The sequence below is a fragment of the Somniosus microcephalus genome, chromosome 27 (assembly GCF_052327205.1).
Source record: "Somniosus microcephalus isolate GS21.2 chromosome 27, FLI_Smic_1.0, whole genome shotgun sequence".
NCBI classification, from domain to species: Eukaryota; Metazoa; Chordata; class Chondrichthyes; order Squaliformes; family Somniosidae; genus Somniosus; species Somniosus microcephalus.
The window spans coordinates 18,279,924-18,303,385 of record NC_141013.1 but is presented as its reverse complement, the minus strand read 5'-3'; the positions used below and the strand labels follow the sequence as shown (position 1 = coordinate 18,303,385).

The 23,462-nt window shown below is 43.1% G+C and overlaps 1 protein-coding gene across 13 annotated transcripts in view; it reads left to right on the top strand.

The window, feature by feature from the left end:
* Window positions 1–23,462, top strand: part of sema6d (semaphorin 6D) — a 257,838-nt gene that overhangs the window by 140,211 nt on the left and 94,165 nt on the right. For 4 of the 13 annotated variants that reach the window (XM_085968613.1, XM_085968614.1, XM_085968615.1 and 1 more), the window contains one exon: window positions 13,061–13,097. The exons of 7 other annotated variants lie outside the window; for them this stretch is intronic. The gene's annotated coding sequence lies outside the window, so the exon portion shown is untranslated. Of the gene's footprint in view, window positions 1–13,060; window positions 13,098–15,458; window positions 15,749–23,462 lie in introns of all 13 variants that reach the window. 2 more of the 13 variants (XM_085968616.1, XM_085968618.1) reach the window with 1 other exon arrangement.

The window sequence follows — 23,462 nt, the reverse complement described above, 5'->3', positions numbered from 1 at the left end:
AGTTGGACAAAGGGGAACACTGATGAGGCGTTTAAAACCGATTACTGGCCATCCAGGTCGATGGGCCCAGATCGGTACCTTTTGTATGAGTTTCAATACGTCCAGATTAGATAAAAGAAATGAGCTGATCTGGCGGGAGATGAGGGCTACCGGGAAGGGTATAACTAGTCCCTTTGGAGGCCATTTCTCTCTCTCTCCCCTGCCTCGCCTCCGGTGCCCTGCCTTACCATCAACCCAGCAAAAAGGACTGTCGACGAAGAGCCCGTCCAGGGAAGTAGAATACCCGCAGTTACGTTTAAATTACTGGGGTATCTCTGCTTTGGGGCGGTGAAAACCTAAGACAGGCAACAGGGCACGGAGCAGGCATTTCAACATCCTAGACTGGTGAGCATCAATTTTCTGGCCCATCACAAGATAACCTAGATAGGTGTAAAGGGTGGGAGTTAAGGAGAATTGCTAAAGTGTCATTCTAGTCATTTTCCCTCGATGTGTCCATTTCTCCTCCCCCGTTAAGTGTAATTGTGCTGCATCCATAGTGATTTTCTCTGTATAGTAATTGTTCTCTATTTTAATAAACATTGGTTTTCTTTGCACCGAACCACTGGTCTCGTTTGTCTATATCGCTACTTGTAAATATGTCCGGTGGTCAGAACCAAAGGGGAAGCGATTTGAACCGCACGGGGCTGGGGCAGCTCAGGCACACGACTGACTGACCAGACACAAACCCCAAACCAAAACCCCCTACACTATGGTAACCCTTGTGGACTGATTCCAATTCTCATATATAGGCATTATGCTGTTTGGTATTTTGCCCGTCTTACTGCTTCTGTGCATCATGTTTGGGAAATAAACAAGAACAGTAATTGAGGACATAAAAGGTGGTCAAACAATATGATACTTGCCACAATCTGTATTGACAGGGAGACATGGCCAATATGGATATGTAAACAATTTGCTGCAAGCAGGGTTAATGCTGTTTTGACTACACTAACACAAATATTACATAGAATGAAGGCACAGCTTTCAACTTGTGGAGACCTCAGTCTGCTTATAGTAATGTAATTGAACCACTTAAATGAGAAGGTGTTGGGGAGAAATCCTAACTGCAACAATAATTGGTGCTCTGATGAGTAATACTCTTCTGGTACAGCTGGGCGGGCAGCTGGGTATTCCTTGTTCTATGAAGAGAGCAGATTGTGCAGTATGAGTAAGTAAGCACACCTATCAATTCGCGTACCAAATTGTCATTACATGAACTATCGTGCACTTGTGCACAACCAGTGTTTGTGCCCACATTGATGTAACATGTCTTGGAAAATCATAGAATATTAGCTGGATTAGCAAACGTTTATAGCAGTTAAGTGGCTTGTTCGCTGTTTGCAAACTATGAAAAGATTGTTATTGCAGGTGCATTGAAATGAACTACCTTTTTTGTTAGAACTAACAGAATGACACTTTCAGTACTCGCATGTTTCAAAACCACATGTTTCTTCAATTTTGTTGCTAGGCTACTAATTACAGTAGAAAAGTGAGCATTTCTCCTCGTTTAAAGGAGGAAAAATACAGCCCAGCCTTTTATTTCATATTCACATAAATTGAATGGTTTTGAAATAATATTTCATACATGATTAAAGTTGCACTTCAGATGTTGTATTCATATTTTTCAATGAAACATGATGCTTTACTAAATAAATGATGTTTTTTAAAATGAAATATAATCCGATTAGTGAGCAAGCCCTGGTACTGGATGCAATCTAGACCTGTGATTTCTGGCCAACCCACGTCCCTAATGCACTTCAACTGCATTTGGCAATAACGAGAGCTGGTCTGATGATAGCAATCACCTGCCTGTACTGTGCTGTTAAATTGCCACTACTTTTGTTTTCTCTGGTTTCTACAAGGCCTGTAGATTTGATAAGAGAACATTTACTCGTGCTATGACTTTATTAATGGTACGGGGGTAAATCTCATCTCTGTTGCATTCTTTTGCCTTCTTTCACTCAGCAGCAAGATAAAGGAAGAAAAAACCCACAATAGCAGCACTCACCCAGAGCCAGGTGGGCTCTGAAGGCAGAAACCAAGTTAGGAGAGAAAGAAAGAAAAAGCACAAAAGGGCGAGAGTGAGAAATGAAAAAGGGCAGGAACAGTAAAAGAATAAAGACCTAGGACGAGATAAACACAGGGCGAAAAGAGAATATTGGAGAAATATTGGAGGGGGGCACAGTGGCATAGTGGTTAGCACTGTTGCCTCACAGCGCCAGGGACCCGGGTTCAAATCCGGCCTCGGGCGACTGTCTGTGTGGAGTTTGCACATTCTCCCTGTGTCTGCGTGGGTTTCCTCCGGGTGCTCCGGTTTCCTCCCACAGTCCAAAGATGTGCGGGTTAGGTTGATTTGGCTATGATAAATTGACCCTTAGTGTTGGGGGATTAAATACGTGGGGTTACGGGGATAGGGTGGGATATGTGTCGGTGCAGGCTCGATGGGCCGAAATGGCCTCTATCTGCACTGTGGGGATTCTGTGATTCTGTGAAAAGTCAAGACGGTGTAGTAATGTTACATTTATCCTGCACTAAAGGATGCAGTTTTGGTTTTGATTTCAGAGCAGTGCAGTAAGCAATCATGTTTTCACTGCTTACTCATCATTGTGAAGGTGGTGAAGAGAGAGCTCTGTGCATGGCTTCAAACAGCTGCAAGAGGTGCTACTCGTCAGCCCCCTGTCGTCAGCGTGGTTTTTAATGATTGAAAATAGCTGGCAAGTTGTTTCTAATCAGAATTGGTCCTAACTTCAAAACTTTTTGTTTGAGAAGGGGCTTTTGCACTACTGTGAATGCCCATTTTCTCTGATGTGCAACCACCTGATTTCTGGTAGGTGATTGGCTGAAAGCCTCTCTGCTAGTTATGAGGTTGCCGCTCAGTTGCTGTAATAATTGAGGAATATCAGTAACGTGGATCATTTGCATTGGCGGCAGCCGGACCGTGAACTAATGGAAGTGGGAGGGAAAGCACAAGAATGCAATGGAGGTGGGGCTTCCACTGTACCTAACATGAATAAATTCATAGCACTAGTAAATGCTGTCTAGGATTAAAACACAGACAAGCTGTGCGATGGATACCGGTTGCTGCTTTTAGCCACATTTAATGTTTCTGTTGCAAGGTGATTGCCTTAGGTATGCAGCTGACATCATTGTGAACCAGTATTGCATCTCCTAACTAATATTTGCCCACTACTGATGGCCATGGCTCCTGTTCCTTTGGGGGGGGGGGGGTGGGGGATGATTTTCTCAATGGGGAGCTTTTGGAGGCGGGGTTCCCGCTTGTCTGGTTTCAGTCCAGCCTCCCCAGGGCTGGCAAGATCGCCCCCTTGGAGTCCCAGAGAGTTCACTTGAGTGGCTCTAAGACTATGATCATATCAAAAGTTACTGAATAACTCTGCATTAACCGCTAACTATCTCATAAGAACATACTTTACATGTCAAGTTTGCTTCTGTCTACATTCTTACAATTGTTACTGATTTTATTAGTTTCAAATATAAGATCTTCCAGGTTTAAGTTTGGGATAGGGCACAGTTAACTTCATGCTTTGCTGCTGTCTTGTGTTCAAATTTCCTCTCACTAATTTCAGGAAAAAAAGCAATACACTGGATCTGAAGTGCTTTGGAATGCTCTGAGGATGTGATAAAGTGCTATATAAATGCAAGTTTCTTCTGTTTTATAAATTATGAATGCAAAGGTTCTGTACTGAAATTAGAAAGACTTGCATTTAGATAGCACCTTTCATGTGCGTCAGCCAGTGGCTCAGTGGGCAGCACTCTCGCCTCTGAGTCAGAAGGTTGTGGGTTCCAAGTCCCACTCCACAGACTTGAGCACAAAAATCTAGGCTGACACTCCAATGCAGTGCTGACTGAGCGCTGCACTGTCAGAGGGTGCCGTCTTTTGGATGAGACGTTAAACCGAGGCCCCGTCTGCCCCCTCAGGTGGACGTAAAAGATCCCATGACACTATTTTGAAGAAGAGCAGGGGAGTTGTCCCCGGTGTCCTGGCCAATATTTACCCCTCAATCAACATAACAAAAACAGATTATCGGTCCTTATCACATTGCTGTTTGTGGGAGCTTGCTGTGCGCAGATTGCCTGCTGCGTTTCCTATATTACAACAGTGACAACACTTCAAAAGTACTTCATTGGCTGTAAAGTGCTTTGGGACGTCTGGTGGTCGTGAATGGCGCTATCTAAATACAAGTCTTTCTAATTTCAGCACAGAACATTTGCATTCATAATTTATAAGGCAGAAGAACTTGCATTTATATAGCACCTTATCACATCCTCACAGCATTCCAAAGCACTTCATATCCAGCGTATTACTTTAAGGAGTGTAGTCACAGTTATGTAACAAACGTGCTAGCCAATATGCCCACAGCAAGATCCCACAAACTGCATTTTGATGAATGACCAGTTAATCTGTTTTCAGTAGTGCTGGTTAAAGGAGGTATCCCTACTCTTTTGTGCCATAGGATATTTTACATCCACCAGGCAGGTGGGGCCTTCATTTTTTAAATATTTGTTTATGGGATGTGGGCGTCGCTGGCAAAGCCAGCATTTATTGCCCATCTCTAATTGCCCTCGAGAAGGTGGTGGTGAGCCGTCGCCTTGAACCGCTGCAGTCCGTGTGGTGAGGCTACTCCCACCGTGCTGTTAGGGAGGGAATTCCAGGATTTTGACTCGGCGACGATGAAGGATCGGCCGATATACTTCCAAGTCAGGATGGTGTGTGACTTGGAGGGGAACTTGGAGGTGGTGGTGTTCCCATGCGCCTGCTGCCCTTGTCCTTCTAGGTGGAAGAGGTCACGGGTTTGGGAGGTGCTGCCAAAGAAGCCTCGGCGAGTTGCTGCAGTGCATCTTGTAGATGGTACACACTGCAGCCACGGTGCACTGGTGGTGGAGGGAGTGAATGTTTAAGGTGGTGGATGGGGTGCCAATCAAGCGGGCTGTTTTATCCTGGATGGTGTCGCGCTTCTCGAGTGTTGTTGGAGCTGCATTCATCCAGGCAAGTGGAGAGTATTCCATCACACTGCTTACTTGTGCCTTGTAGATGGTGGAAAGACTTTGGGGAGTCAGGAGGTGAGACACTCGCCGCAGAAATCCTAGTCTCTGACCTGCTCTTGTTGCCACAGTATTTATGTGGCTGGTCCAGTTAAGTTTCTGGTCCATGGTGACCCCCAGGATGTTGATGGTGGTGGATTCAGCGATGGTAATGCCATTGAATGTCAAGGGGAGGTGGTTAGACTCTTGCTTGTTGGAGATAGCCATTGCCTGGCACTTCTGTGACGCAAATATTACCTACCACTTATCAGCCCAAGCCTGAACGTCGTCCAAGGCTTGTTGCATGCGGGCATGGACTGCTTCATTATCTGAGGAGTTGTAAATGGCCCTGAACACTGCAGTCATCAGCGAACATCCCCATTTCTGACCTTATGTTGGAGGGAAGGTCATTGATGAAGTAGCTGAAGATGGTTGGGCCTAGGACACTGCTCTGAGGAACTCCTGCAGCGATATCCTGGGGCTGTGATGATTGACCTTCAACCATCACAACCATCTTCCTTTGTGCTAGGTATGACTCCAGCCTGTGGAGAGTTATCCTCCCCGATTCCCATTGACTTCAGTTTTACTAGGGCTTCTTGATGCCACACTCGGTCAAATGCTGCCTTGATGTCAAGGGCAGTCACTCTCACCTCACCTCTGGAATTCCGCTCCTTTGTCCATGTTTGAACCAAGGCTGTAATGAGGTCGGGAGTGGTCATGTCATCTGAAAGACAGCACCTCCAACATACAATTACATAGAAATTACAACATGGAAATGGGTCATTGGGCCCAACCAGTCTGTGTTGGTGCTCATCCACATGTGCAGTAGTCCTAATCCCATGTGCCCTCTCTGCCCCGTATCCTTTTCTCCCTCTTTCCTTTAACCATCTATCTAACCTATTCTTTAATCAATCATAAACTCCAGTCTTGCATTCCACAGCCTCGCAACCCTCTGTGTTTATAAGAAAAAAAAAAAAATCCTTCTGCCCTCTGTATTAAATCTCTTACATTTAATCTTGTATTTATGTAACCTCAACCACTGGAAATGGTCTGTTTCTATCTATTCTGTCCCATCCGTCATAATTTTAACCATGTCTATCAAACCACCTCTTAATCTCCTCTGTTCTTGAAAATCGGGGCTGATTTTTTTTTTTTAACTCTTTGTAATTCTTAATTCCAGACAGAATCCTGACAAATCTGTGCTCCGCCCTATCTATTACCTCAACATCCTACCCCCTAGTGTACAGCCTAAAACTGCGCACTGTATCCTTGCTGTGGTCTTAGATTCACCATAATATCTCTACTTTTATATTCTATACCTCTTGCTGTAAAATCCAATATTCCATTCACTTTTTATGGCCTTATCCCCTTGAGGTGCTGTTTTGTGTCTTGTGGAAGAGCAGAGAGATTTAGGATTATTGAAGGATCAGGTTCACATCACCAAACCTTTCCGCAATCAAAGGAATATTTTTTTAACCAAAATCTACCACCTCGCACTTACTGACATTGAATTCTATCGGCCACTTTTTTTTGCCCAACCCAATATCTTATGTCACTGCAGTCTCTTTTGGTTCTCTGAATTCTTTACCACGTCTCCTATTTTAATATCATCTGCAAATTTGGAGATCACTTCCTCCAGCCCTAAGTTCAAATCGTTGATGTACATGACATGAATCAGTCATTCATGAAAGAAAGACTTATGAAATAACACTGAGTGGCCTACGGGTGGCGCTGTCAAGGGAGAGTATAAATACTCGGGCACGGGCCCAGCTTGTACAGGACATTCTTAACAGGAACTAGTGAAGGACACAACTAGACCTCCATGTTGTGAAACAGTCGATTAAAGCTCTGTTTAACACTTAGACCAAGTGCCTAGTAGTTTTCTTACGTCATACATAGTGGATAAAAGCAGCCCCAGAACAGAGCCCACAGTATCGCACTGAAGTATCAGCCTAGATTACGTGCTCAACTTCCAGAGTACAGCTTAAACCCACAACCTTCTGAATCAGGAGTGAGAGTACTACCAACTGAGCCAAGCTGACCTACAAGCAAATTAGTAACCTGGTACTCTAAATCTCAAATCAAATCAAATCAACTTTTATTGTCATTGTTAGTGCACAAGTGCAGTACAACGAAATGTAGGCTTGCGGCTCCCGAGAGTGTACATTTAGATTAAGACATTTGTGTGCCATCAGACTATAGCTCCTGTTATTTTCAGAACAAATATGTGTAAAGCTATTATCTCTGATTCTTAGAATCCCTCTGCTTCTGTGAAAGTGATCAATTTATAGCCAGCGGAGTTTTGGTTTGATTCTGAGCCGTCATATTTTCTGGTCCATTTAAAGAATCTGGTTCAGGATGGCAATATTATGCTTAGTTGATGAGTTTGAGCTTGCAATAAGCAGCCTGAAGCTGGGCAATAATCAGATGCATTCCAGACAGTTTGTTTACTCTGGGTGGAAGTTACCAGGTTTCTTAGCATACCACTTGGAAGTGCTGTTATTTCTAATGGTTTTAAGGCCAGATGTTGGGCCTGAATTTGCGATCGAAGGCTTCCCGCGGGCGGATGCCTCCGATCATCAAATTTTCTACGCATTTACCTGGTGGTCCGGAGATACGGAGGCTCGCGATCCTGGGCTGCTCCTGGTAGAAATGCGTAGAGGCCCAGGTATCCCAGGGGCGCAGGCGGTTCACAAGCACCCCGGGAACACGTGGGCTGGCCCAACCAATGAAAGAAGGGAATCCCCATTCATAGTTATGCGAGTTCCGTACGTACGGAACTGTCATAAGTATGAATGGGATGACTTAAAAAATACACAAACACATGAAATAAAACATTTTTTAAATTACATATATAAAATTAATGAAAATGGCATTTAATTAAATATTTTAAACAAATTTAATTTCTTTTTGAAAAAAAATTTGTTTTAATGGGGCTAAAAATAAACTTGCCTTATTGGACAGGGTTTTTTAATGTATAAGTGAGTGCTAAAATTTTATTTTTTTAAACTCTTTTACCAGGCATAAGAATTCCATGACTTTTCAGTGGGCGGAAGTTGGGCAAATAAGGCAACTCTCCAGCCGCAGGGACCCTTTTTTCTGGGGGTGCGGAGGATCTGTCAAGAAGATTCTCGACAGGTCGCAAGTGCCGGGTTTTGGCACATGCGCTTCACATGCCTAAACCTGGCACTTGCGCAGCCCCTACGGGCGCGTGTGCACCTTGTACGCACCCGTAGGGGTCGCAAAATAGGGCCCATTATGTTGTGGACCAGTTCCAAACCAACTCCCTTAATCCCAGTACCATTGAAAAGAGTTAACCAGTTGAAACTTGTAGACACGAAGGTTGCTCCTCCTGAAGACTCTTTCGATAATTTGCTTCATCACATTCCATATTGTTCTTCCCCCCCCCCCCCCCCCCCCCTCCCCCATTTACACTATAATCCCAGGGGGCTGACTCTCTCCACCATAAGTACTCTATTATCTGATCGCAAAAAAGAAAGTGAGAGATATTGGGAAATGTATACCACTTTGCAATTGTTATTTACACTAAAGATAGGCTTTTGGAACAACCTTTTAAGATAAGTCCAAGGCAGTAAATGTCGCTGCTGGTTTCAAAGTGCTATTGATAATACATAAAGATTTTATATTGAAAACAAACTCCTGTGGCATTCATACAAAATTTCTTTGTCTGTAGACACTCACTTGTTTATCTTAAATGGGTTAGGGCCTCCACTAAAATAATGGAGAAGGGAATGTCAAAATTAAGTGTTAAGCATTTGTCTTCTGATATTACCAACAGTCGTTTCTAGCTGGTTGTGTTGTATGCGAAAAGTTCACGATGATTACAAGTGTGACCTTGGCTCAGTAGCAGCACTCTCATCTGAGTTAGAAGGCGGAGAGTCCCAGCCCTACTCCCACACTTGAACACATAATCTAGGCTGACCATCAGTGCTGCATTGTCGGACATGCTGTCTTTTGGGTGAGACGCTAAACCGGCCTCATAAAGCTATTCAGGTGGACATAAACGATCCCATGTCACTTTTTTGAAAAGTAGCGGGGAGTTAACCTGGTCAACATTCATTCCTCAAGCAACACCACCAAAAGAGATTAATTGGTTATTTGTCTAATTGCTGTTTGTACAACTATACAGTAAGTGTTGCCTGTTAAACAACACTTGACTATACTTGGAAAATATTTAATTGGGTGTGAAGTGCTTGGGGATATCCTGAGGATGTAATAGACTCTATATAAGTTTAAATTCTTTCTTTATTTCAGTGGTACCCAATCTTTTTCACTTAATTACAAAAAAAACCACAGTAAATTTCCTGCTGTTGCGCTCCTGGCCATGTCCTTTGCACACTGGGAGTATTTATTGGGAGTAGAGGATAGCATTCCCGTTAATCAATCTGCCCAATTTTCCATCTATTTAAATGAAAGGATGGAAAATTGGGTGGGCTGCGTAATGGCTGCACCATCCTCCACACCCAGTATTCCGACGCGTGCTCCCGGCATTGGGAGCACAAGACTGGAAAATATCCCGAATAATGTTTCACTTGAGGGATGAACCACAGTCCAGCCAGGTAAGAGATTGAAGGAAAGGGTGAATAACCAGTAGTAACAACAAAGCCCAGACTCTACAGTTTATTGTTGGTATACTTTAATAGTGTGTGACATGAATCAGTCATTCATGAAAGAAAGACTTATGAAATAATACTGAGTGGCCTGCGGGTGGCGCTGTCCAGGGAGAGTATAAATACTCGGGCACGGGCCCAGCTTGCGCAGGACATTCTTAACGGGAACTAGTGAAGGACACAACTAGACCTCCATGTTGTAAAACAATTGATTAAAGCTTTGTTTAATGCTTAGACCAAGTGCCTAGTAGTTTTCTTATGTCAGTGTGTACAGAGTACTTCAGTCTACTTCTAAATCACTTTTTCTTTTAATAGGAACACACGTTATATACTCAGAAATATACAGTGTTCAAAGCACATGTCAATTTGTCTTCATTACTGGCTGTCTCCAAACACATTTGGTCATTCAATACCCATATGGCCCAAAAGTCAAGTCCGGAACGCACGCCTCTCTGCAAATCACTTCCCACAGAACTATTGCACCCAACAGCATTCAATACAAAACAGCTATTTTCTGGTCTGCTGCAAGGCGCTGTTAATACCACATGGAAATGGCATACAGATGGAAATTTTTTGAACACCAGTGATCCAATTTCACTGTCTGTGTATCCTAAGCCCATGTCAGAACCAGATGCTTCGTTCCCCTATAAACTGCTAAGTAAATGGGATTCATGCTGAACCCCACAGAGATAAGAATGTGATCCATCCACTTCTTCCTCCATTCCCATCCCCCCCTCCCCTCTCCCCCACAATAAAAAAAATTGGCACACTGACAACAGCAGAGGAAGACAACACATACTGTATCTCTCTCTACCATCAACGTGAACATACGCCGCTCAAATGCATTGTTGCCACTTGCCCCTAGCTGAGGCTCCTGACCGATAATGGCCCAGAATTTTGCTGGAGCGAGGCATCTCGCGGCGTGCTCTGTTAGTTAGACTTTTTCCCCTCACCCTTCAGCGTGGGAAAGAAATGGTTGTCCTTTTAAGTTGCTGGAAGTGCGAGCTGAGGGCATCTGGGACTTTAGTGAATGAGAGGACCAACCACTTATCTCCTTAACCAATGAGATTGAAGGATTGAGAAAAACAAAACCAGGAACGATGGAGAAGGAGGGTGGTTTAGAGTCAAATCAGGTACAGGAAGGAAAAGTAAGAAAAAAAAAATACATTTTCAATTTCAGAAATGTCTAACAACAATTTAATACCTGTAAGAATGAGACTCCACAATTTAAATTGTTCCTTTTCTGGGCTGGAGAAGTTGATTGGCATTGCAGGAACATAAATCTCCTCATTAAAAAGGTTGTTAAGCACTAGCCCTAACTTTTTGCAGTGATTTGAATGGGCAATTATTTTGCAAATGCAGCAATTTCTTGGTACTCAGTAGGTTGAGGGCAAGCTGCCATTTTCACGAGGCTAACGACGGAGCGGCACAATTCGTCCAGCAATTTGTGGCGATTCGCAATTCACTGGTTCTCTCTTCCTCACCACAAGTTGCTGAACGATTTACACATTAGTAACAGTGAGAGCCATTAAACTCGCCATTATTTTGGCAGCAAACTGGGCCAATGTTTTTTTTAAAATCTCAACAGAAACCTTTCTTTGGTTGCGGCCCCAGACAGACGGAGCCACTCACCCATGACAGCAGGGAACTAATGGCACAATATACAGCAACTGGCAGCTTTGTCAGCCCCAAATTGAACAATTCTGCATATTCCCAAACGTGACATGGCCCAGTTCAGACAACAACAACTTGCATTTATATAATACCTTTAAAGTAGTAAAACATCCCAAGACACTTCATAGGAGTGTTATCAGACAAAATGTTGACACCTTGCCACATAAGGAGATGTTAGGACAGGTGACCAGAAGCTTGGCCAAAGAGAGAGGTTTTAAGGAGCATCTTAAAGGAGGAGAGAGGGGTTTAGAGAGGACTGGGCAGCTGAAGGCAAGCCTGCCAATGGTGGAGCGAAGGAAATTGGGATGCGCATTTAATTTCTCCTTTATACCAAACACACGAAGTAATTCGACACATTGAGCTACAGCTATTTCACGTTCCTACAATGGCCCTGAATTTTCAATCGGAGGCTTCCTGCGGGCGGATGCCTCCGATCGGAAAAACATCTACGAACTTACCTGCTGGTTCCGTAGATCCCGAGGCTTCTGATCCTGGGCCTCTCCTCTTCGAAATGCGCAGAGGCCCAGGTATCCCAGGGGCGCAGGCGGTTCACAAGCGCCCCTGGGATCACGTGGGCCAGGCGAACTAATGGAAGAAGGGAATCCCCCTTCATACTTTTGACCGGTCCGTATGGACAGAACTGTCAAATGTATGAATGGGGATGACTACAAAAATGCACCAACACACTGAAATAAATAAATAAAAACGATTACATATATAAAATTAATTAAACTGACATTTTAATTCAATATTTTAAACAAATTTAATTTTTTGAAATTTAAATACTTTAAAGGGGCTAAAAATAACTGTACCTTATTGCACAGGTTTTTTACTGTTTAAATGATTGGAAAAAAAATTATTTTTATGTTATTTTAAACTCTTTATGCTGGTAAAAGGCAGGCCTTACGCCTCCTTTTACCAGGCGTAAGAATTTGACAGTCATTCAGCGGGCACAGAGGCACTTTTCTTGGGCATACAGATGATATGTTAAGAGAATTCTTGACAGATTGCAAGTGCCAGGTTTTAGTGCATGTGCTTCGCATGCCTGAAACCTGGCACTTGCACGGCCCCTACGGGTGCATACACACCCGTGGGGGTCGCAAAATCCGGCCCAATATATTTTGACATAAGTGTTAGCTTAAATATAACCCAGTTTTAATTTAATGGTGTGGATTTTATTTTGTTAATAACGAATGTATTTTTACTGGTTATATTAATAAATGTTGACATCTCCAAACACTAATTAAACCAGTTGAGCCATAGGATTTGTAAACTGTTAGGAATAACAATGAGCGTTACAGTGGGAAATCAATGTTAAATTAGCCAAAGTGACATTTATGCTTTAAAACATTATTCATCTGGTACATCAGTGCTGCTTTGTACAAAGAAAATAACAGATTGTTTGAAAACAGTACATTCATCTAAAAGCTGAGCTTAAAGTTGGCTTAGTAGGACAGACAAAAAGTACGAATATTGTTTTGATAAGTAATTAGACAAAAAGTAAGAGTATTGTTTTCATAAGCGGTTAAAAAACAATCAGTGCATCAAATTTCTGCTCCGGTTACCATGCCTGAATCTCCTGTTACTAAGCAGAATTATGTATTGAAATTAATCACAGTGAAAGGTGATAACTCTATTGTAACACCATTTAATTATAGTACTTATTTTTTCCCCAGCTTCTTCAAAGCTTTGAATACGAGAGCAACAGCGAAGGTAAGCATGATTCTTCTGAATAGAAAAATCAAACAATCTAATTATAAAGTTTGTTACAGTCCCAAACAAGGTTCCCTCTGATTTACAAAGGCAAGTTCTGCGGTAATAGAATGTGAACTGCCCATGTATGATTGAGCAATGAATTCCTTGATCTGTTGGGGTTTTCCTCAAATGTACATGTTGACTAGACATTACTCAGATCTTAAAAGAAACAAGATTTTTTTGCCATTAGATCTCCGACCTGATTAATCATTTTATTGAAATAAAAGTGTTATTGTCTATGAGGTCAGACCTGACAACAGTATGCCTTTCTTTACTGAAGTACATCACTAGTATCCGACTGGCCCTTGAGGCTTTAAAAAGTTGCTTTAAAAGTCTGTTGAAGAATCTTTTGTTAATTATGTTGTACAGTATGAAAGCACTCCATAGTTTGCAGTGCACTGCAGTTTTGTGACGATATGGAATTTACTGCTGGGAGTAGTGTATTATTAGAAACAATCAATTGTCACAATTATACAGCATCTAATGTCATACAAACCCACTTGACAGCTGAGTGCAATTTGGGGTCAGCAATACTGCACCCGCTAATGTCCTGCTCTACTGAAGTCTGGTTCTGAGGTTTGAGGGAACTGGGACACAACTATCAAGTTCAACAATGCCCTAACAGTGTTACAGAAATCCAGAAGTGACCAAAAGCACATTTTAATCCACAAGCCATTCTTAATTACTTGGTGCTATCACTGCAGGCAACTGCTTTATGACCAACCACAGTATTCCATGACTTCTGCCAAAGCTACTGAAATCACACTAAAAGTAACCTTTAAGCTAAAGAGTAAGTTCTTGCTGAATGTATCTAATCCAAACAAACCGAGGGCTCCCTTCCACCGAGAGCTACCACGTCACTTGAAATCCCTAATACTTCAGTACGATACGTTTCACTGCAGCAAGATAACATACAGAGCATTGACAAGATGGTATTTGTAATATTGTGTGTAATATTGGGCTCCCTGCCTTCAAAAAGATATCAAATAAGTCAGAGAGGGTTAGGAGAAGAGTTCATAGATGATTCCTGCGCTCGGGGCTTGAAGTTCTGAAGAGAAAATCACATTGTAGAAGTTGTTTTACTTGGTGTAAAATATTGAAGGAGAACATGATCCAGGTCTCTCAAAATCCTGAGATAATGTAGATGCAAGCACGCTCCTTAACTTGAGATGAGTGCCAGACTACAGAGCACAAGTACAAAATGATGAAGCCTCAAGCAAGACTAGAGATCAGAAGATATATAAACAGAAAATGCTGGAAATACTCAGCAGGTCGGACAGCATCTGTGGAGAGAGAAAGAGAGTTAACATTTCAGGTCTGTGGATATAACATAGACTTTCTAATTACATTTATTAAAAGGAAAATTAATTCCAGCTAATAGATTTTCAATTAATTTATCATAATTAATCTTTGTTCTTGAACAACTGATGTTTTATGATTATTGCAGACTAAGTTGTAATTATTCTGATTTTCTATTAGTGTAGTATTTAATGTGATTTTATTAGTAAAGTTATTAATAGTTAATTTAGTTCCAAAAAAAATTAACTGGAGAAATGAATGTGATTTTATATTTATGATGGGTCCAATCAGAGCTGCTTCTGATCGACAGTAACCAATGACTGTTGAACCAGAATCATCTCCGATAGGTCCAATTTCTGCTTCTAGAAATGAACGGGGGTTCAAACATCCTACACTGCTGAGATCAACCCATAAGACACCTCCTTTAGCATCGGTGGCTCTCATTCTTGGCCAGCCCACCCTCCTTATGTCTCCAGTAACCTCTGCTGTAAAGCCAATAAGTGATCTCTGCCATTATTGGGACTTTGGCTACATTCAAACTCATCACTTTCTGACCCAAAGGCAAGGGTGAGCCAAGTTGACACATGGTTTTTCTCTGATCTCAAGTAATTGAGGGAAAGGTCAGATATGAATCTAACCGTGCAATTTACATTATTGAACTATGGCGTTGTGTACAGCAGCCAACATTCCTATAGCTCCAGCCATTATGCTCCATACCATATTTGATCATTTGTGTCAATGCTCATTGCTGTAATCATCAGTCCTTTATGTAACCATATTCATTCAGCTGCTTTTCAAAGAAGTCTATTCAACGCTTACTTTTCTACAAGGAAAGCATTTCATGTAATCTAGTCTTAATTGAGACTTGCCAATTGTGACTTCTGGTCCTGCAGTCAAAGTTAAATTAGCTACTCCTATCAGCATGGTTGATGTCCCCCATTAGTATTATACAAACAGCTTCAGCTTTTAGCAAAATGAGTGTTGGACTCGACTCGTTTCTTTTCTCTGAATCCTCTCCAGCCATCCAAGCCTGCCGACAATAGGCCACGTGTTGTGTTGCTAATGAGTTACACAGGGTTAATATAGCACGCCAGGAACCAGGATGAGCAGTGCATCCCCTGCAGTTGAATTGCCTGCCGACACTCATTATCCGGGCTCGTACAAAAAAAATGGACACTTGGGCACGGTACCAGAGGGTGCCACCGCCCGTGGAATATGTACCCCACCAAGAAATGAACATTTTCCAGGGAGGAACTCTGGAGAAAATTGGTGCAACGGAAGGGGGAAGAAATAGAAGTGCACAAAAAAAGGTGAAATTCTCATTTGGAGTTTTTACACAAAGCCTCGGGCGGATTACTGTTCTTGAGTGAGAAGAAGATGCATTGCATGGAAGCACTATATATTTACATGGCAAAGGGACGTTACCTGATAGAAAATGAAAGTCTTATTAAAAATTCAAGAATCCCAGAAGATTTTCACTTTTGGGTTGCTAAATCTGCCCATATGTGGAGTGAGATTGAAGAAAACTAGGCCTGAAAGTGAGTAATATACCTCTTAAACGTATATACCCTATTATAAAACAAGTGTAACCATGATTGAAAAAACTTGTTTAACTGTGTTATGTATGACACAAACACCAAAACATGTTGAATGTTGGTTATTAACTCAGTTGCTATACAGTGAAATCATATTTGATATTCAGCACTAACTCTCTGGGGCACCACTGCATTACTCACTTGTCTGCAGTCGGAGAGGACTAGACTAGGCAGTCGAGTTTGTGCTTTTGTTTACGTCGTAAACTACAAAGCAGACTATCTCATCTATGGTAATTATAGTTGTCACCATCAATCTTATTACTCAGGATAACTAGCTGCATCAAGCCAAGCTTGACAAAGCATCTATACTAAAACCAAGCTGCAATTCCAAGTTCTTCATACTGGCGTTGTATTTCCCAGTAAATACTCCTGCATGGCTGAATTCTAGACTTCACTACACATTTAATTTCTAAAACTAGCATATCACGTTAGAACAGTAATTATTGCCAGAAATCCCATTTGCACTGGAGAATTTACACCATTACCCATTTCATTTAATGCCCAGTTATAGGAGCAAATGTGACACTAATTGCTGCCACTTTGATAATGGCAAATTAGCAATTTCTGAATTCCCTCCAAACATCAGAAACCCACCTAAAATGATCTCTTCAAATGTTAACCATGTGCATAGACTTCTCTCCTGCAGGGCTACGCTGATTGATAATTGTGATACTCCAATGTTTACCATGCATGCACTCCTAATCAGTGTATAGTCATATCTTAATAGAGGTTTGCAAAAGACTAAGTTGTAGTTCATGGTATTCACTCTGATTTAGTCTCATTTGGGATCACAGTCTGTAAGATCAAGGATTTTAAGTACTGCTTAAAATAAAATCTTTCCTTTCTGTATTGAACAGTCACAGCTAGTTAAGACAGTTAAAAGTCTCGTTTCATTTTAACATAGCCACAGCTGCAATTTTGCAATTCTGGTAGATAATAATGCAGGGTCAACATGTGTAGTCCCTCCAAGGCAATTTTGCATCTCCAATTGCAGTGTAAATTATCTGTATGCTTCATGGTATTACCGCCTTTGATAGCTATCCTTTCTGGTCAGTCTACGGAGAGGTATTACAGTTGGAGCCATTTGAGTTCCATTTCCTTACTATCCCTAGTGGGAATGGATAATTGATGAGGCAAAACACTAACTTGCAAGATCAACACTCCCAGCATTGAGTTGCACTTAAAGAGAGCACAGGTCAGAGAAAGGCAGGGCCTTGAGTCAAACAAGGCTTACAATCAGAATGATAAAATGTTCCATTATTGCTGTAAGATCTGCTGCGAGGCGTTCTACTAATTACTCTTGCATCTCCCAAATTAGGGTGCTCAGCTGGAAATTAATTTTGGCGTTCAAGTAAATTATTTTGTATTCCAAGCAAAAAAGCCTGTAAATAAAATGGTAAAAAACTGTTTTTATTCTATTATGTGAACAAAGTCAGATGACACTTGTTAAATGTGTCTTATTTTTGTAATGGAGTGCATGCTGTCTTACACATTCCAGTCAAGACAGTTTAGGGTAGGAATTCCAGTTGGCAGCAACAGTTCTGCTGGCATGAACTGGCTGAGTGGGAACTGGAAATTGGGAGTATGTGTGACGCTGCTGGGTGTCAGTAGGACCCGTGTGCTGGGTCATGAGGTAGCCCTGCAACTGCCTCCACTCTATTCGCGGCTCCATTAGAAAGCCGGCAGGGTCAGCTGGCCAACACATCCACTATCGCATGCATGGCTGGGGGGATGGGCTGGATGCGGCCTCACCTTGAGACACAGCTGCCTCACCCATGCCCCTGCTGCTTGGCACTCCCTCGACACGTCTACAGATCTGTGTAGGGGTTAGACATCTGGACAGCTCTGAGGGCAGTGAAGTCCTACACAATGGCTCCCTCAATCTGAGAAGAAGAGAGCCTCTTGGAAAGGGGAGTCCAAGGCCTCTGTAGCAGCAGTCTGAGCATTCAAGAGTGGGTTGGGGACCTCTGCCACTGGAGTTGTCACTTCTCCAAGGTGGAGTGGAGTGCTGAGAAGCCTTCCTGCACTACAACAAATGCTGCACACTTCTAGTCAGACATAAAAGGGTGTTTTGGCCAGTTGAGTTGAGTAGAAAATGCTGCTGAGACATACCAGTTTAATAAACTGCCTCTGTGAGATACAAATCCCTATGTACTGCAGCTGAGGAAGGCCAGATGGTTTCTGTTCACTCGTGCTCAGCACTTCACCCAGTGCACCTTCCTCAAACTCGCCATCCAAGTTCCCTAGGGTGAATGTATTTGTGCTGATCCTTCTACTTCTTATTTTTCTTAGGCAGTCCCTCGGAACCGAGGATGACTTGCTTCCACATTAAAAATGAGTTTGCAGGTGACTGATTAGTCCAATGCGGGACCTACAGTCTCTGTCACAGGTGGGGCAGACGGTGGTTGAAGGGGTGGGTGGGTCGGGTGCTTGGGTTGACGTGCGCTCCTTGCGCTTGGCTTCCACTTGCTCCCAGCAAAGAGACTCGGTGTTCAGCGCTTTCCCGGATGCTTCTCCTCCACTTTGTGCGGTCTTGGGCCGGGGATTCCCAGGTGTCGGTGGGGATGTTACACTTTTTCAAGGAGGCTTTGAGGGTGTCCTTGAAGCGTTTCCTCTGCCCACCTGGGGCTCTCTTGCCGTGCCGGAGCTCCGAGTAGAGCGCTTGTTTCGGGAGTCTCGTATCGGGCATGCGGACAATGTGACCCGTCCATCGGAGCTGATCGAGCGTGGTCAAAGCTTCGATGCTGGGGCTGTTGGCCTGAGCAAGAACACTGACGTTGATGCGCCTATCCTGCCAATGGATTTGCAGGATCTTGTGGAGGCAGTGTTGGTGGTACCTCTCCAGTGCTTTGAGGTGCCTGCTGTACATGGTCCATGTCTCTGAGGCATACAGCAGGGCAGGTACCACTGCTGCTCTGTAGATCATGAGCTTAGTGCCGGGTTTGAGGTCCTGGTCTTCAAACACTCTCTTCCTCAGGCGACTGAAGGCTGCACTGGCACACTGAAGACAGTGTTGGACTTTGTCGTCGACGTCTGCCCTTGTTGACAGTAGGCTCCCGAGGTATGGAAAGTGGTCCACGTTGTCCAAGGCCTTGTCGTGGATTTTGATAATCAGGGGGCAGTACTGTGTGGCGGGGGCAGGTTGGTAGAGGACCTTTTTGTCTTACGGATGTTTAGTGTAAGGCCCATGCTCTCGTACGCTTCGGTGAAGGTGTTGACTATGGTTTGGAGTTCGACCTCCGATCCTTCTAGCAGGTGGATTGACTGACGCAGGGTGTTGTGTTGGTGCTGAATTCTTGGGAAGACCTGGAAGCTCTGGTTGATTCTTGTAGGCTACCTAAAGAAACAGGAGAGAAAGAAATGTTGGGCTGCTGCTCAACAGACACCCCTTTAAACAGTGCTTGCATGGTATGCTGTTGTGCTCAGGCATATGGTGGTTTAAGATCAAGTGAATGAAGCCCCTCCCTATTTCTGTAATCTCCTTCAGCCCCACAAGCCCCCCCCCCCCCCCCCGAGATATCTGCACTCCACTAATTCTGCCCTCTTGAGCATCCTTGATTATAATCGCTCAACCATTGGTGGCCGTGCCTTTGTTGCCTAGGCCCTAAGCTCTGGAATTCCCTGCCTAAACCTCTCTGCCTCTCTACCTCTCTTTCCTCCTTTAAGACTCTCCTTAAAACCTACCTCTTTGACCAAGCTTTTGGTCACCTGCCCTAATTTCTCCTTATGTGGCTCGGTGTCAAATTGTTTTGTCTTGCAATACTCCTGTGAAGCGCCTTGGGATGTTTTACTACGTTAAAGGTGCTATATAAATACAAGTTGTTGTTACTAACCCTTCAGTTTGAGCGGCGCCCCTGGCTTCACCTCACCGCTCCCTTTATGTGCACTGAGCCAATGATTTCCAGCTTGGCCTCCATGAAAGTTGTCACTAGCCTTATATTGCAACGGCTTATTTAAATCAGTGTGACAAACAGTGACGGTGATAAATTGCAATTTGAATGAGGTGTCTGTGACATTGCAACTTGAAGAAATGTCCTGCTGTTGTATGGCCATGCATTTGAAGAACTGTAAGGTTGTCTGAGTGCTTTGCATGAGGCAGCAGTACATGTGTAACCGGTTGACAGCACTGTGTGACATGCGTACCTGTCCTGTGTGACATGCGTACCTGTCCCATCTGTTCGGTACAGAGTAGTTGGGTGCCCTACCTTTGTAGCTTTCTTCAGGTTTACCATCTTCCTCATTTGGATCTACATCCTGAAAGTTGCTGAAGACTTCATTTACCTTTTAAGTGACCTCTTCCCAGGCCATCTCCACAACTCTCCTCTGAGGAAGGTGCTCTGGAGTCCCAAACAGGGGAGCCTTCCTTGCTGCAGAACCTCCACTGCTGCTCAAAATACGTAAACCCTATCATCCGGGGCAGAGTTACGGTCGACCGTTTGGGGACGGTCGAAGTCCAGATTTGCGCCGGCTGCGCTCCGTGAGCCCGGCACTTCTCTTGAGTGCCAGGCTCTTTTGCCAGCACTCCCGAGGGCCCAGCTGGGCCCCGGGTTGCGCTGTGCAAGGCCTCCCCTTTTAAGAAGGGGAGGAAGGCCTGCAATACCACGGCACATAGCGCCGCGATATTCCCTCGGAGCGCCCCAAGAGGGACGTGACTCAATTTTTAGCCCCAAGTTTTCTCATTGGAAAATATTGTATCCAGTGGAACCCTGATATGTTACCCATTGTTCAAATATATTTAAAGATGTTTAAAAATTATTTAAAATATATTTTAGACTGATTATTTCTATTGAAGATTCTGTCTCTCAAGAGCACTACAATGTTAATATCTCAATGATGTGACTATTGGTGTGTCTGTGTGCAGGAGTACTGTTGTTATGGTAGAGTAGGGAGGAATTGCTCTGTGCAATATACTGGGCTGGAATTACAAGAACTCTCAACACATCAAAGGTGTAGCCAGGGATATGCAGTGCATACAGTCACATTTCTTCACTCGGAGACAGAAATGAGTGCCACTCTCCGCTTCAAATTAGTTGCTCGCAAAATAAAATCCCGGGAATTCCCACTCACAGCAGCAGGTGGGAACCAGGAGTGGAACGGAGAGGTAAGAGGAAAATGCTGGAACGAACTGAGGGGAGGAGAGATATGAAACATGCCAAGGTGAAGAGCAGGTGGCAAATGACAAAAATGAACTGGGAGGGGGTGAAAGGTGCCAACATGAACTGAGGACGGGAGAGAGGTGTGCCATCTTGAACTGAATGGCGAGAGGGAACAGGGCCAGCATAAATTAAGGGTTGGGGAGAGAGATGCCATATTGAATTGAGGATGGCGGGGGAGAAGAATTCCAGCATGAACGGGCAGGTAGAAGAGGGTCCACACAAACTGTTTTGAGGAAGTGTCAGCTTTTTTGAAAATGTCATCTTTTGCTGTTTTTCTATGTTGGCATGTAAAGTACAAACCTTAGCTGCTGCTCATAACTGGCACTGGTACTTTGTTGCAGGACCCCACTCTGTGTTGCAAATGGGAATTCCTGGCCTTGCAATAAACCAGGAATTCCCGCCTGCAGCATAGAGTCGGATCCCAGAATGAAGCAACATCATCAGGTAGGAACTGCAGTTGGACTGGGGTAAGGAGTTGTCATTTATTTTTTAAAAATAAAATCAATTGTGAAGTACAAGGTGTTCAGAATGAACTGGAATGCACCATATTTAATGTAAAAATCTTAAGCTTGCCAGGAAAGGGGCGCACCGTGGGGCACGGGCTGCAGGTTAAGCCGTATTCGGAATAAGTGCGTTTTTTAAACTTGTTTCCTAGCTCTCTGCTGCCCTTCAGATGTTCATGTACAAGATTAAATTAGCGCTCCTAAAATTGATACCTAATGCCCTAAATGCCATAGCTCAAAAGAGTCAAACCAAGTTATGTTGTATATATTTTTTTTAAATTGTTAAGCATGGGATAAAACCCTAGCAGGTTAAGTAAGACACACTATCTACACAAACAAACAAATCTGACCATTCATCACTCATGACACTGCTGTCTCCACAGTGCTGGTGCCAGACCAAGCACAGAGCTAGACCTAACTCTGACCCTTTACACATTAGTCTCTCCAAGTGCCAACGTACCATGAAATTGTGTTACTGCAGGACAGTTTGGACATGTAAATGGAAAGCCTTTGTTAAAGTATCACCCCGCACAACTATTTAAATTGTGAAGCTGAAAATACACTTAGGTTGCACTTCTCGATGCTTTGACCTACTGTGGAGCAGTGAAAAAAATTTTTTTTTTTAATTGAATATGCTGAACATAATTTACCCAGCTAGCCATTCTAAGTAGAACTGTGTAAAAGTGTGGCTTAAACACCATATATATTTCTCGCTTAACTGCATTCTGCATTATTGTACATGGGGAAACCCATTTTGCATTATTTCACATGTAGGACAAAAATAAAGAACTACTACCTCTTTACATGGTGTTTTTTTTTTCCAACTTCAATTTAAATATATGTGAAGAGTGTGACTGTAACAAAGGCTTTCAGCCACAGTATGGCTTTGATTTTAAACAGAGTCCACCTTGTAGGTCAGCAAGAACAGAGGAGGACCCTTCTAAAAGTAACAGATCGCTTCGAGGACATCCATCCTTTCTGTTGAAAAGCAGGCTGCTCAAACTTTGCCAGGATATTTTTAGCAACTGGAGAGATTTATTGCTGCAATCAGATCTTTTTTATGGGATTTTAAAAAAAAGAAAAAGCTTTTTCCTTCATCAGTTTGGTGCTGATGTCAGGGAGAGGTGAAATAGTCAGAATAAAGCTCACACTGCTGCTAGCCCCATGAGATTCCCCCATTTTGCGAGGTTTTTAAACACAGAATAAAAATGGGGGGGGGGGGGAAAGCAGAATCTACAGGATCTGTTTGATTAGCTTATCTGTCCTTTCCAGCCCAATCTGCCTCTCTCTTGTTCATTTCTCACCCTATATCTATCTAGGTAATTGTTCACTGCTCAATCCTGCTCTCACTGCAAAGATCAGGGGACCCTGCTAGGAGGCAAGGCCTATGCTAGACCCACGGGGTCCATCTTGCTTTATAATCACACAAATCTCAACACTTACAATACTGGCAAGCTGTAAAAATAATAATAAAATAGTAACAGCTTTTAAAATGTCTGCTTGTTTGGAAAGCATTGCTGGGAGCAACTAAATTATGATTCGTCCCATTAATGTTGATTGGGAACTGCCTACAAGCAATCGAGACAAAAATAGTTTAATTGTTTAAACAGACAGACGTGTTGTTTAAGACTGAGCTAGTCTTGGCATCTATTTCTGTTTGTTAGACACTAAGTCCACCCAGGTGACGGATAGAAATAATTAATGTTGATCTATTGTTAGCGGCATACAATTGCCCATACTTGTAGTCTATGGCATTTGTAATCATTGCAT